The sequence below is a fragment of the Nycticebus coucang genome, chromosome 4 (genome assembly GCF_027406575.1).
Source record: "Nycticebus coucang isolate mNycCou1 chromosome 4, mNycCou1.pri, whole genome shotgun sequence".
NCBI classification, from domain to species: domain Eukaryota; kingdom Metazoa; phylum Chordata; class Mammalia; order Primates; family Lorisidae; genus Nycticebus; species Nycticebus coucang.
In genome coordinates this window covers 110,686,108-110,702,117 of record NC_069783.1, presented here as the reverse complement: position 1 = coordinate 110,702,117, position 16,010 = coordinate 110,686,108, and the positions used below count along the sequence as shown (strand labels likewise).

The 16,010-nt window shown below is 46.2% G+C and overlaps 1 protein-coding gene and 1 pseudogene across 1 annotated transcript in view; both read left to right on the top strand.

Annotated features, from left to right (window-relative positions):
* LOC128584555 (transmembrane protein 132B) overlaps nucleotides 1–16,010 on the top strand; it is a 432,556-nt gene that overhangs the window by 51,270 nt on the left and 365,276 nt on the right. The gene's annotated exons all lie outside the window — the stretch shown is intronic.
* On the top strand, nucleotides 1,396–1,635 carry LOC128583409 (cysteine-rich protein 1-like; annotated as a pseudogene).

The window sequence follows — 16,010 nt, the reverse complement described above, 5'->3', positions numbered from 1 at the left end:
GACTGCCCGTCAATTCAGCTCGCACCCTTGCCTCTTCCCTGATGGCTCTAAAGACCAGAATGGAAGGTAAGTCAACCCAGGTGCACTCAGTGGGGTCTGGAAATTAGAGGCAGGACAGAGCCATCCTTCTGTGTGTCCTCCGGTGAGCACTGTTGTGGCGGTGCATGGCTTTTCTGCTGTGGTGTTAGCCGGGGGCTCTGCTCATGGCTTTGGAGGGTTGGACAGGTGGGCCGTGTGGGTTGGACTCAGTAGCTGGACTGCAGCAAGTATTGGTGCATATGACAGCCTGTGCTTTATGGCTTTGTCTTGATACAAGTTGCCTCTTTATTGTGGTGGCTTCCAGGTGGTGGCAGTGGTGGTGTAATTTTGGAGCTAGCAGCTTGGATAACAACTTCCTGATTAAGCTTTCTGATTGGAACCTTCCCTATTGTACGAGAGACAACAGCTGCCTTGGTGCCCGGGATCTGCCATGTAGCTTGGAGGGTCATTTCTGAAACACTAACATGCACAGCCCATTTCTCAGTCCTTCCCAGTGATTCTGGAAGTCCCTCTCTGCTTCAGCTAACTGGAGTGGATTCTGTTCTCTGCAGCAAAACCCTGCTCAACATGTCAGGTGTCTCTGGGCCATGACTGTCCCACTGGAGCCAAGAGAGTAAACTTGAGCTGGTTTTGGACTAAGTCTCTGTTGTTTACATCACATCAGTGGTTGAACAAGCCTGATAGAAGTGCTGTTCCAATTAGTGGCATGTTCCCAGCTACTAATATGTCCTTTTGACAGGGCCTGTTATTAGAGTAGATACCTTGCCAGGGCTCAGCAGTGCATTTTGCTGGCCCTGCTAAATAAACTACCTTGAAGGTAAGACCACCAGCGTGGACAGTTTGGAAAAAAAAAAAACCCACATAACAGAAACTTCTGGCCTTAGATGACCAGGAGCTGAAGGGTAGCCTGAATCCCTGGAAGCCCCTTCTCCACCCCTGGCCTGCTCTGCTCCACCTGGGCTACCCCAACAGTTCAAGGTTGGGGGCCCTCAGCTGGGAGCTGTTGCGGTCACACGCAGCCAGACTTAGAGGGGTAGTGGCCGCACCCCTGCGCAGGGAACTAAGGGTTGCATCTGGCAGGTCTGAGCTGTGAAGTTTTTCTTAAATGTCAGCACCCTGGTGCCTCACTTATTTAGAATGTGCAAGGGATTTGGCACAGGGCACTGGTGGGTGTCATGGGTTCTTCTGCTAGGTGGGCAGATGTGGGGACAGTTGGGCAGGTGGCCCAGACCCACTCAGCCTCTGGCTTGCCCCACTTCACGGCCTTGCAGCTGCCACACACCCACCCCATTCCCCAGTTGCACTTTGATGTCCAGGCTCTGAAGAGCGGTCAAGGTTATTCCTGCCCTGTCACAGATGTCCAATTCTGGACCTGGTGCTGCCAAGCCCAAGTGTCCCAAGTACAACAAGGAAGTGTACTTTGCTGTGTGGGTGACCTCTCTAGGCAAGGACTGGCACCAGCCCTGCCTGCAGTGTGAGAAATGTGGAAAGACACTCACCTCTGGGGGTCACTCGGAGCATGAAGCAAAGCCCTGCTGAACTCTTTCACATTCGGGCCCAAAGCAGGGTGGAGCTGAGAGTCACACTTCCAAGTAAACCCAGATTGTGGAGACCCTGTCCCTGCTGCCTGCTGGGCCTTCGCTCAAGCAGATGCCAGGCCTTACCCCAGACATTGGGGCTCCCTTGGACCCCTTGTGCCTTCAATAACCTCATGACACTTGGGCAAATAAAGGGGGTCTCAAGCTCCTGGAGGAGGCCTGCCTTGGGGCGCCCAAGTTGAGTCACATGACATCTCTGCAGCTGGCTACTGGGGGTACTGATAATAATAACGCCTCTCCTAATACAAAATGGGGTGCTTGGGTATTTCTCCCATGGGCAAGGCAGGCAGAGCCATTCCATGGACCAGGAGGACCCAGGCCCTGCCAGTGATGGGCTCTGCCTCTCTGGGATCCCATGGACTTTCTGCTCTGACAGTGATCGCTCAGTATTGACTGGCCTGGAAGTCGTTCTGTGCTGAATGGAATGTCAATCTCATTAGATCACAAACCTGCATTGCTATCAGTGTGAGCTTGGCCGGTGTCTCTGCCTCTCTCCCACCTCCCCCCCCCGTGCAGGGAATGAAAGAATGAAAGCGGGTCCAGGGTTAGGAAGCAGGTTCATCTGTATAAATAACGCATAGGCTTATGAATATGAATAGGGCACTGGTTCCATTCATGATGAAGTCAGCTTCCTGGGCCGAATCTCTCGCTGTTTATTAACATGCTATCCCAACTCAGATGCCATGTTTCAAAATACTGTGCCAGGGTTATGATTGTGATTACTATTATTATTTGTGCAGCAGCATTTGGAAGCCCTTATTAAGTGATTCCCATTTGCTTCGGCATGAATGCACACTGCGCGAGACTTCAGGACAAGTTCAGCATCTCCACCACACGCAGGAACATTTAAAGAGGAAGCCTTGGATACTGATTTTTTTCCATTTGGGGCTCTTTTGTGGAATGTTGAAGGGCTTTGATTCTTACATTGGAGCTGGCTTTCAGGTGTGGATCTTCTCACCCTTTGTTCCTGTGGACAGAAGTGATGGATTTTGCCGTCTGGAGGAATCTGTCATTTTGACTTCCTCTGCTTGTTAGGCATCTCCAGTGTCTCTGATGTGACACTGTTTGGGGTTTCAGCATTTCATCACATCTCCCACCTGGAGAGCCAGGGCTTGCGAAGTGGCCAGAGTGAGGGGAGGAGGGGTAGGATTTTTCACTTGTTGTAAGTTATTAGTATCTTGGACTTGGGATGGATACTTTTAAAAGACATTAAACAAGTGAAAGGAATCTGAGAGGGGCACTTCTTTATATGGGGATATTTCTTCTATATGCTGTTTGTTTGCTCCCAGTAACGAGGCACTCACTACTTAGAAGGTAACCTATTCCATCAAAGCCCAGATCTGATTTACAGTTTGCTTTTTCCTTCTTTCTTTGTGTCCATAATCACCCACCCCTTTGAGCTTCTGAGGTTGTTCAGAACAAATCTAAAACTCCACTTACCTATTTGAGAAACAAATATCACATATTTTTCCTTTTCCTTTTTTTTTGGCTGGGGCTGGGTTTGAACCCACCACCTCTGGCATATGGGGCCAGCGCCTTACTCCTTTGAGCCACAGGCGCCACCTCCTTTTTCTTTTTTTTTTTTTTTAGACAGTTTCACTCTGTTGCTCAGGTTAGAGTGCAGTGGCATCATTATACCTCACAGCTCAAATTCCTAGGCTCAAGAAATCATCCTGCCTCAGCCTCTTGAGTGGCTGGGATTACAAGGAGCTCACCACCACACCTGGGTAGTTTTTCTATTTTTAGTAGAGATGAGGTCTCATTCTTGCTCAGGCTTGTCTCAAATTCCTGAACTCAAGCAGTCTACCTACCTGGGCCTCCCAGAGTGCTAGGATTACAGGCGTGAGCCACTGCACCTGGTCTACAAACATCACATTTCATCTTCAGGCGAAACATTCTTCATTCTGTGCTTTTAGTTGGATGAAAGCTTGCCTGGGAAAATTTCCCCTGCTAGTACACTTTGATGTTTTTTTTTTTTTTCCAGATTAATACAAGGGTACAAATGTTTATGTTACATCGTTTTCCATTTCTAAGGTAAAGTTCAAGTTGTAGTTGATCCATTCACCCTGCAAGTTAGGTAAGAACTTGCCAATCCCCCTCCCTTCTCTCCTTTCCCTCCAACCCCTTCCCCCTCATTTGATTCCCAGCCCTGAAATCCCTGCCCCTGGGAGATATCATATTTGGTTCAGGTGTTTGACATTGACACTGACATTGACATTTGACACTAAGCCCTGGCAGGCATGTGACCAATCGGAGATAACATCCTAGCCAATCAGAACACAGCATCCTCCTGGCCAATCAGAGCATAGCTTTCCTGCTGGTCCATCAGACTACAGAACCTCCCTGGCCAATCAGAGTATAGTATCTCTTCTAGCCAATGTCACTGGCTCTGGGGTGAATTTGACCTACCAGACCTTATCTCTGAACTTTGCCGGGACAGTGTGGGAACATGCTCCCTCACCTTCTCAGGGCAGAAAACAGGGCCCCCCATCCCCCTCTTGCCCCCATATTCTCATTTCCTTCAGCAAATTAACTCTCTCTTCTCTTAAGCCAGTTTGAGATGGTTTTCTGAGAGTCTCAGCTAAAACACATCTTCGGACACTCAGTGCTTCAGGGCACATCCTTCAGTGTTATGTTGGATTTGTACATAGATTTTCCACTGCCAAGAGGCATGGCAGAAGACTTTAAATAAAATCCCAACCTAGCATGATTTTTATTCACAGGAGCAAATCTTGGAGGTGGTGATCAGGAAAGAGAATCTGAAAAGAGAGGCTGTTAACTGTTCACTGGTAGGTGCATTGATATCCACGGCTAGTAGTTTAAGCAACAGTTCTGCAGTTCTGGGGTTCCTGGTCTTTTCTTTTTTCAGGAACAAAAATTAGAAGCTGGTGGGAGACACATGCAAGAACACAGAACCTCAGAAACACCAGAAAAAGCATCGTTTTGAATGTAAACCAGGTTAATTCAATCTAGCCCTATTTAAATATCTTAAAGCTCAAAACAAGTTTATCTTAGAGGAGAAAAAGAGAATGAAATCTCCATATGGAGACTTGAATTATTTTAATATTTTAGGTAAGTTACTGGGGGCATCAATTATTGCATTGCCATTGATTTTTTTTACTACATTAACTTTATTACCTTTATCTGGATTTATATAGCATTTGATAGAGTTAATATTGCTAGATGTGTAGAAACTCATTTGAATTTGCCTATAGCTTTGTATCTGAGTGAGCCCTATGGAAAGCTAGTAAATTATAAAGCAATCTATCTGTTCCACTTAAAGGTATAAATACAGTTGATTCATGCTGCTTTATTTATTTATTATTTTTTTTTTATTAAATCATAGCTGTGTACATTAATGTGATCATGGGGCACCATACACTGGTTTTATAGACCGTTTGACACATTTTCATCACACTGGTTAACATAGCCTTCCTGGCATGTTCTTAGTTATTGTGTTAAGACATTTACTAAGTTTCACATATGCCCTTGTAAGATGCACTGCAGGTGTAATCCCACCAATCACTGTCCCTCTGCCCACCTCTCTCCTCCCTCCCCCCCTCCCCCCCTCCCTCTCCCCATTCCCTGTATGCTTAGGTTATAACTGGGTTATAGCTTTCATGTGAAAGCCATAAATTAGTTTCATAGTAGGGCTGAGTACATTGGATACTTTTTCTTCCATTCTTGAGATACTTTACTAAGAAGAATATGTTCCAGCTTCATCCATGTAAACATGAAAGAGGTGTTTGGAGACCACTTAGAGATCTAAAAATAGATCTGCCATTCAATCCTATAATTCCTCTACTAGGCATATACCCAGAAGACCAAAAATCACATCATAACAAAGTTATTTGTACCAGAGTGTTTATTGCAGCCCAATTCATAATTGCTAAGTCATGGAAAAAGCCCAAGTGCCCATTGATCCACGAATGGATTAATAGATTGTGGTATATGCACACCCTGGAATATTATGCAGCCTTAAAGAAAGATGGAGACTTTACCTCTTTCATGCTGCTTTATTTATGGCTTGTGCTTTAGTCTGGTATTTTTTGTGGGAAAAAGACTGAGGTCAGGGGAGTGTGGCTAGGGAGGGCGTGAGGATGTGTGCCCAGAAGTTGTGGCCAGTGTCAGGCCTGCAGCACAATTTACCTTTTCCTTTTGCCCACTGTGTCTGTCTTTCCCCTTCTACAGGTGGTGGCCCAAGGGAACATGCCAATATACCCTACACTCTCCTTCTCAGTTGTCTTTCTGGGGAGCTGAACCCACGACACCTGCCTTTTATTTAACCACCTGCCTGGTCCCCAAACTGGCAACCACTAGTTCAGGGCAAAGGTGAAGTCTGGGTGCCTCTGAGTACCTCATGAGCATCTGACCCTGGGGTAGGCTTGGGGAGAGAGTCGCCTAACCCCTTGAGCCTATGTTTCTGATGATGACATGCGATCAGTAATACCTATCCTTTCCCATCCTCAGACCGCAGGATCTGAGAGGGTATTTCAGACAGATGACAGCCAGGAGGCTTAAATTAGCCCAGTGGTTCTCACACGTGAGTGAGCATCAGATCACCTGGAGAGTTTGTTAAAACACATCTGTTAGGCCCCATCCCAGAGTTTCTGATTCAGTAGCTCCGTGGTGGGACCTGAGGATTTGCATTTCTAGCAGGTTCCCAGATGTTGCAGATGCTACTGGTTCAAGGATCACACTCAGAGACCCACTGAGTTAAAAAGAAAATCCACACAAGGGCAGGAGCTGTTAGGTCTTTCTTGGAACCATATTGCTGCAGAATTATCTAGAAAGTTTATCTATTGTTGGTGAGTAGCTTCTGGTGGGGCATAGAATCCTCTTCCACATAATCATCAACCTGATGCTATACTAGGTTAATTTTACTGTGAGATGATGAAGATGATGTAATAATTCCTGTCTTCTGAACTTGCTTCTACACATGCACCTATCCCTGAGAGGGGTTCTGCATCACGAAATTTATACCAAGGTGGCGATTTTTTGGTTTTCTCTGGTAATGTTGGGCAGGCTTTGAAGCAATTGACAGCTGTCATGAAGCTCTCTCATAGTGTTGGGTCACTGATTAGATTAGGCAGTCTGCAAGACTTTCAGGTCTTGGGAACTGAACATGGGAAGGAGTGGAACAAATATTGTTGCTCCTACATCACAGAACAACAAGCTCAGAGAGTGCACTACTGCACTGCTCATAGGAGACTCAGTGGTGCCTGGCCCACACCTTTGCCCTAAACTAGTGGCTCCAAGTCTGCGGACCAGGCAGGCAGTTCATAAGGGGAGGTGTTGAGAGCTAGGTTCCCAGGAGGAGGACTCTGATGAAGAGGTCAGAGTACAGGGTGTTTAATTGGGAGAGATGACTGGGCCTTTATCTCCCTTTCTCAGCCATCAGTCATTGGCTCTGGGTTACCCTGAGAAGGAGCATGACCTTGAGCCTGTCAGCTGACAGCTGCGGCTGCATAGCCAGCATTACAGCAGCTGGGCCAACAAGGCCCCCATTGTGGGGGCATCTGAGCAGGGCAAGGCGAGAGCTGGAGAGGTCCTTGGTGAGCTGGTTCTGGTATTTCAGAAGCCTGCAGAAAGCTGGCTCCTTTACCTGTATAAGTCTCCAGCGCATAGAGAAAATGTCAAGTCACTTCGCTTTTGGTAGAAAAAGTTACCCAGCTGTTCTACCTTGTGTTTATCAAGACCTCTCTGGATCCTTTGATGCCCTTGTGTCTGGGGCCCTCATGCTTCTGGGACCCTTCTTTTGGGCTCTGCTGACCTCTCCCCCTCATTGCATTCCATTCCCTTCTCCCTGACCCCCAATTTGGGGATCCTATGTAGTCTCTAGGATGGAAGCTTTTCTCTTGCTCATTACTTAGTCCACCAAATTTGTGGTGGAATTTGTCTAAACACACGACTGCTTAGTGTGCTCCAAGAAACTCAGAAGCCGAGCATCTATTCCTCTTTTCTTGGCTCCCCCTGGTCCCCCCTTTCCCCAAGGCTGTGACCACAGAAGACCCCATCAGAATGGGAGGGGGGCTGTGAGTGAGGAGGAATCATAGGACCTGACAAGTGCAGCGATTTGTATTTAAAAAATATCACCCTATCCACACTCATGACCCCACAGGTCCTGCCTATGGTCTGCTGGGAAAACGGAGGTGGCTGTCCTCGCCTTGACCTCCTGGGAATCTGCGTCTCCATCTATTCCCTTCTAAAGCCCAGCACAAAGTGCCCACAACTGCCAAGGTGACCTTTCAGCATTTCCTTTGCTTTAATGCCTCAATCTTCTTATTTGATTTTGTTGTAACATTCAATGAGGTTTCTCCATCTAAGAAAAAGAGATCATTTCCACTATTGCTAATTTACCACTCAGTGCAACAGCAATCCTCAGGAGTGAGCGGTGCCCCCTTCACTTTCTTCAGGAGGAAGGCATCACCCTTCAACAGGGCGGAGGGGTCTTCTTGGCCTGGCCTGAACAGCATAGAGGAAGGACTTGCTTCTCCATACGTGGTACATTTGGTGCAGAGAGTGAAATTGTTTTTTTTAAAAATATCTAAAACTATCTTTATTTGGGCTGAGCCAGGAAGGGAACAGGCATTGCGGCTCATGCCTGTAATCCCCAGCACCCTGGGGCTGGGGTGGGAGGATTGCTTGAGGCCAGGAGTTTGAGAGCAGCCCGAGCAAGAGTGAGATCCTAACTCTAATAATAATGGAAAAATTAGCTGGGAATGGTGGCACCTGCCTATAGTCCCAGTCCCAAGAGGATTGCTTAAGCCCAGGAGTTTGAGATTGCTGTGAGCCATGATGAAGCCATTGCTCCAGCCTGGGCGAAAGAGTCAGACTCTGGAAATTGGAAGCCTCCAGAATCTCCTGATCCCTGGGACTTCCCTCTACAACTTGCTTTTCTTCTTTTCTGTCTCTAGTAAAGTGCCTCTCTTCAGGCTTCCAGATGCCATAGCAGAATGTGGTTACCTCATAGCTTCTTCTTTTAGGGTTGTCTGTTCCAGCCTCCCACACAGGCCTGTGCTCACTGTCTCCAGTTTTCAGTTCCAAAGACCTGAGAGAGAATCTGATTGGCTCACTTAGAGGTGGGTGTCTGGTCCTGGATCAATCAACTGTGGCCAGAGGAGGGTTCTGGCGCACAGAATAAAGATGGTGAGATTACTCTTCAGACTTTCAGAGTGGCCAGAAGCCCCAGAAGGTGTCTGTACGATCTGTTGAGCATACCTTTGTTCCAGGGTGATCTTCTACCAGGGAGCCTAATCCTGCCTCCCATTGAATCATGCAGACAAGCTCAGTATTCCTTTCCTATGACCAAGGACAATGGTCTCCCCTGAGTGGTTGTCTTCTGGCTCACTATCCACAGTTCTTCCTCCTGTTTCCTAACTGATTAGGTTCCAGAGTCCTCATGTGTTCTGGGTCTTGCTCTGTCACCTGGGCTAGAATACAGTGGCACAATCACAGCTTATTGTAACATCTAACTCCTAAGCTCAAGTGATCCTCCTGCTCCAGTCTCCTGAGTAGCTGGGACTACGGTTATGCACCACCATGCCCAGGTAATTATTACGAGCTTTTTCTGGGGGTGGGTGGGTGGGTTCTTGAGATATTGTTGAGGCTGGTCTTGAACTTTTGGCCTCAAGCAATCCTCCCACCTTGGCTTCCTACAGTCCTGGTATTACAGGTGTGAGCCTCCATGTCCAGCCAGGACAATCTTTAATTGGTGAGAATTTTCCTGAAATGCAGTATCTGATCTCATCCTAGCCCTCTGGGATGGTAGTAAAAATAGTGACATGCCTAAGAACTCAAAGGTTAACTATAAGATGAAAACAGCTTAAAAAAATCTCTTTGTGTCTGGAGCCCATGCAGCTAGGAAGGAGCAGCCTGAGAGGGGAGTGTGAGCTGTCTGGTTTTGAGAAATCCATCTGTCATCATGAAGGAGTTTGGCAGAGGAAATGACCCCTCGTGGAGTCCGCCTCTGAGCCTCTCCTCTCCAGGCAGAATTAAGCCCTCTGATCTGTGCATTCCTCAGCTCTTTATCCATCTTGTTATGGTAGCCAGGTCTTTATTTTAGCATCACTATTGATGAGGAAAATAACAGTAGTTCATATTTCTGGGGCTTTTGCTGTAGGCCGGGCACTGTGTTAAGTCTTTACCAAGTTACTTGTCTGTCTAAAATGTGCTCATGAAGTATTAATATCAATAATGACGATTGAGCAAGGTGCTAAGGACATTTCATGTATTCCATTATTTTCTATCCTCATAATAACCTCATGAGGTTGTATTATTATTATTATCTCCCTTCTAGAACCCCAGAAAGAGAAAATAATGTGCTCAAGGTCTCCCAGGTGAGGAGTGGTCTGACCCCAGCGTGTGTGTGACATCATGCTCTTGTACAACTTTGTCTTTCTGTGGGGCTGGGTTTATGTGAGGAGTCTGAAATAAATGCACGAAGAAGGAAAGGAAAGAGAAAGAAAAAATAAATTTGAGAAGAAGAGCAAAACCGAATACTTGCAGATGAAACCTGGTGGCTTCCTCATCATAAAGTGTGCCTCGACTGTTTGCTGTCACCAGTCCCGTTAGACACAAGGCTTCAGGGAGCAGCAGAAGACACATTTTCTCTGGGTTTTGCTGGTAAATTTGTTATTTTTGACTGTCAGCAAGGAGAACTATAGCTTTGTCTGGAGAGCCTTTTTATCTGTCACCTGCATGAGGACCTGGTGGAGATTGTCCTTGACCCCTCCTTCAGAGACACATCAGAGGTGGAATTGTGTTTTTGTTTAAGTGCATGGTCCCCTTTCCTGGGACTCAGAAACATACCTACTAATGTCTTTCTACTTTTAAATGATGGAACTGCGACAAGAAGGTTGACAGGGAACCCCCATCCTCTTTGATTTGATGGCATGTGCCAAGTATGGAGGGCAGCCCAGGGCAAGGCTTTGCATTTAAGTGGGGGTTGCAGAATTCTGTATGACTCACCCCACCTTTGCCGCTCTTCAACTATGGTAGGGGCTGGTGGGGAGGTGGAGGCTGGCAGCTTACAGAGTGAATTCTTCTTGGGTGTGTGTGGGTAGGTGGGTATGTGTGGGTATGGCTTGTCGAGCCATAGTTGCCCATGGGGGCGGCATGGCTGTGCTGCAGGCTTTAGGCAATTATCAGTTCTCTCTTTAATTCTGTTCAAGGTGACTGTCAAAAATCCACAGAAGACTCTCCTAATGAAATGGAAAAGTGTGCAAATTTATCCTCCTGCATACAGATGCCTTTTCTTTTTATCTGCTAATAATTGCTCCCTTAGGTTCAGCTTCACAATATTAAAGGATCTTTTCTTGTTCAATAGTTAGTCAAAACAGTCCACCCTGTGTGCCTGCTTGAGCCTGGTTCTTGAATGGTGACAGGCAGGAATTGGGGCTGTTGGAGCAAGGTCTCTGCCCTTTTCCTTCCTTTCCTTTTTAATTTTAGTTATTTATTTATTTTTATCTCACAGGCGTGGTTTGCATGCAGGTGAAATGAGATGTTCTCGAGAGCGAATGTGTCTGAGGGAAATAACATCTTTAGACAAGTAAAGATGAAAAGGTGGCTCTGGAAGGACATGTTCTGGTTGAAGTTGTGACAGCGACTGATCATGGGTTTGATGAAACTAGTATCTAATGCAGGGTAACAATTAGTAAATGCACCTGGGCCATGTTTAATGCTTCTATTGTCAACCCTAATCACCAAATTTTAAGTCACCTGGCTATGTGTGTTTTTGAAAAAGAAATGCATTTGAATTTCTCATCTCTGGGATTTCACAGAAGCATTTCTGGGTCAGTCATTGTGTTCATGTCCTGGCTTCTGTCATCAAACCCTAAAGAGCTTGCTGAAGTTGAAAAACGATCAGCTTCCACAGGAAGGAGACAGAGGCCAGCTTTGGGAATCTGCTTTTCTTTCTTCTTTGACAACTGCGCTGGAAAACAGAGAGGTGTCTAAAAGGGGGAGCATGCCGGATCGTAGGATTTATATGTTTTTAATACAACTTCTCTGAAGGAAATGGAAAAGCATTGGCTACACTTTGAGGAGGTTCAGGCACAGTGCTGGTGAGTGTGTGTGTGGGTGGCCTGTAAACTAGCTTTCAAGTTGTATTGGCAGTCGTATTGGAAGGCAAAAAGTTTGACTAAGAACTGAGGTTGGCAGTCAACTCTGGCCCCCAGGATGTTTTTGTAAATAAAGTTTTATTGAAACACAGCTACGCCCATTCATTTGCCTATTATCTGCAGCTATTTGGGGAGCTACACAAGTAGAGATGAATAGATGCAACCTGCAAAGCCTAAAATAATCCCTATCTGGCCCTTACAGGAGACATCTGCTCACTCCTTTCGTAGAGGACGATTCTGCCTTTTAAGCTTTCCAGAAGTGAACATGAAGACGAGGCCACTAGATTGTGCAGCTGGTTCAGGGCTGTTGAGGACTATTTCTTTTCCTATGTTTCACCTCTTCTGGGCAAGTTTTCTGTTCACCTAAGGGTGAGCAGGTGGGAGTACGAGGCTTCTTTACTCAGAGATTTTGGCTGCTGGGAAGCAATTCCCACAAGAAGGCTTTTGAGGCAGACGTTAGAGACTTTTGTCATCATTAGGCCTGGGATTTATTAGCAATTGCAGTATTTTGGGGTGAAAAATGGTCAAACAGCAGCACTTTCACATGATTCAATCTTATACTTGAGCTTTCTGTGCCTAGAGGCTCCCTGTTTCTGCCAAAGGTCAGTGCAGGGAGAATAAACAGCTGATCAGATGTTTCCTCATACTGTTTAATCTCTGTTGTTGCTTGTCTGAACACCAAGGGCTTCTGCCACCAGCTGTGGTGCTGGCAGAACCCTGGAGGCATATGGGCCGTCCAGGACATAGGGGGGTTGCTGTGATGCCCAGGAGCTGTGTCTCCTTTCTTGCATCCTGAATAATCCCACTTATGTCCCAGTTGTGTGAATCTATTCCCAGAGCCCGTAAATGTTACTTTGCACACCAAAGACTTTACAGATGTGATTCATTTAAAGATTTTGACATGGGGCAATTATCCTGGACTTTTCTGGATGGGCCCTAAATGTTATCAAAGTGTCCTCCTAAGAGGGAGGCAGAGAGAGATTTGACACAGAAGAGAGGCAGTGCAGTCATGGAGACAGAGATTGGAGTGATGCAGCCATGAGCCAGGGAATGCCTGCAGCCATCAGAGGCTGGAAGAGGCAGGGACAGATTCTCCTCTTCAGCTTCTGGAGAGAACAGAGCCCTGGAAACACCTTGAGTTGGGCCTGGATTGCAGATTTTGAACTTTTAGCTTTCAGAATGAATAGAATAAAGGTGTGTTGTTTTAAGCCACCAAGTTTATTACAGCATAGTTTTTTTTTTTTATTGTGTTAAGACATTTCTATTCTACATTTAGTAAGTTTTACATGTACCCTTGTAAGATGCACCATAGGTGTGATCCCACCAATCTACAGCACAGTTTGTTATAGCAGCTATGGGACACTCATGCCATGGTTTTTAAGCTGTGCATCTGCCATAATTTCCCTCTTTAGGTTTTCAAGAAACACTGGGAGCCTCTTGCATGCAGGCACCATGTAAGGGGTTGTGTACAAAGCGGGTATGGGTGTTGCCCTGTGGGATATAGAGCCTAGTAGACAAGGCAGACAGACGAGATGGTGTCACACAGTGGTAAGTGCCACGGTCCAGGCATGACTGAGGCATAAGAAATTCCCCCAAACCTAGTGTCTTACAAGCACCGTCTGATTATGTGAGTTGGGAATTTGGACAGGGCATAGTGGAGATGACTTGTGTCTATTATACAATGTCTGGGGCCTCAGCTAGGAAGCCTCCAAGGTTAGGGGTGACTCAAAGGTGGGGCTCAGAAATTATCAAAGACTTGCTCCCTCACATGTCTGGCCCCTGGTCTGGGATGACTTGAAGATTGGGACTGGGGCCCGGCCTGTGGCTCACATCTGTAGTCCTAGCACTCTGGGAGGTTGAGGCAGGTGGATCGTTTGAGCTCAGAAATTGGAGACCAGCCTGAGCAAGAGCAAGATCCTGTCTCTACTAAAAAAAAAAAAAAAAAAAAAAAAAAAAAATAGATGGGCCTCATGACAGGTGCTTGTAGTCCCAATTACTTGGGAGGCTGAGGCAAGGGGATCACTCAAAGCTGGGAGTTGTGAGCTATGATGATGCTGCGGCACTCTGCTGAGGGAGACTTTATCTCCAAAACAAAAAAGACTGGGACTGCCTTCATGTGTCCTCTGCATGGGATTGGGCTTCCTCACAACATGGCAGGCTCCAAGTGTGAATCAGCTCATAGCCTCTGATGATCCTGCCTCCAGAGCCACACAGCATCACTTGTGTGACACTCTACTGGTCAAAGTAGTAACAATCCCACTTCGAGTTAAGGGGAGGAGACCCACATAGACCCCACCTCTCGCTGAGAGGAATGGCAAGATTACATTACAGAAAAGCGTGCAGCATGGGGTGTGGTGCTGCTGCCATCTTTGTAAAATAAGTACTCCACAGGCTGAGAAAATGATCAAACAGGATCACAGGCTTAGAGTGTCTGGAACTGGACAGTCGGCAAAGGCCTCTCTGAAAGGTGACACTTCATCTGAATTCTGAATGGGAAGAAGGTGCCTGCGTTGGAAGATTCAGAGAAAAAGTGGCCTAGGCCAGGGGAGGTATTTGCATTCCTGTGGATGAATTTGTGCGGTGTTAACCAATCAGCAGCAGCACCTCAGCCAGTCAGGATAGATTTCCCCTGTGCATGTGAGGACAACTGTGCCAGTTCTGTTCTGGGAAGAGAAAACCAAGGGCAGAGGCCCAGGGAGGGACTGAGCTTAGTTTTCCCAATCAACCTACCTTATTGCCCCATCACCCTGCTCTATCGTTCTGCTTATAGTTAGCCATTTTCTGAAATTATCTTATTTGTCTACTTCTTGATGCTTTCCCTCCACCACTAGATTAAAACCCCTTGAGAACAGGGACTTTGTCTCGGAAATCTGCATTCTTATCTTTAATTTTGATGTCTGTAGCTTCAAAAATTGTCACAAGATTCAATAATTAAGAGAAAAGCCCAAGAATGGTCAACCTTCTGGTCACTTGAAACCTGTCACTGGGTAATGATGCTATTCTTACAGGCCACTGGTCTTTTCAATAAAATTCTTTTCGCTGGCTTGAAAAATGCTCTGAGGATCAGGAGGGAATGGAGTCTGAGGAACTCTCCGCAAATGGTTTCCGTAATTAATCCCTGGGACTCTTCAGCAGTGGCCTCCCGCCCATTACTTACGCCCAGAAATAAAGATAAATGGGCCAGGATAATAGCCCCGGGAAGGCATAAATCTTGCTTGTTTATGGGGAAGGCAGCGCATGAGGACTGAATGCTGTGGTTAAGGTTTTGTTGGATTTATGAGGACGTGCATACCGGGAGGAGCTGAGATATACAATCAAAAGGACCAAGGAGTGTGTCTGACCATCCTTGTGGCTTTGGGCCGAGCCCTTTGCGGAGTCTTCTGATCAGCTCTTGGTGACTCTCGTTTACCCAAGGGATGTCTTCACTCATTTGTGATTTGGCAGCCACTGTCCTGGGGAAGGTTTTCTCCCAACCACAATAATAATGTATGGCTGTTGAATAAGTCTGTGGATTCAGGCTAACCTGGAAGAAACTGCTGATATCCACACTGAAGAAATTGTGCAAACCAGGCAGGGGCCTCAATCAAAGTGAATGCTGTTTGGTTTGGTCATCTGAGCCTCATTCCTTTACATGTTTGTCAGCATTTATAGATTTACGGAGTTCCTTACCCTAGACGTTGCAGTTTTGGCAACGTCTTGGCCTCGGGGCGCATCATTATTTGCACTGGTTCCAATGTCTCCTGAGCTGCTGTTACTTCCTACCTTAACCATATACCAACTTTACTATGACTTGTTAGTATTTATATTTAAATCGACTCACTTGTTTTTAAACTTAAGTGTCAAGTTTGGCCTTGTCCTAAGTTGTAACTCTCACCAAATTGTTCTGATTTGTGGTGCCAGTCATATTTCTAACTCATATTAAAAAATGTATGTGTTAAAAATAATTCGCCCTGTCCCAAAATAATGTTGTGCACCGCTCAGACCTCTTCTATGTCTCTGGAGGTTTGCATACTGAACTTTGAGAAACCAGATGTTTGCTTTGGCCGAACGTTTCTTACCTGGTTTGGCAACACCTATTCGAGGCTTCTGGTCCAGATATTTCAGGGCAGAGATACATCCTGTCTTCAATTCTGTGACGGTTTTCATTGCCTGTTTTTTCGTTTTCTTGCAAAATGATGCAAGGACATTACAGGAACGACTATCTCAGGTACTGTCATTGACTTCCGGAAAGTTCAGAGTGAGTCTCCCCAGA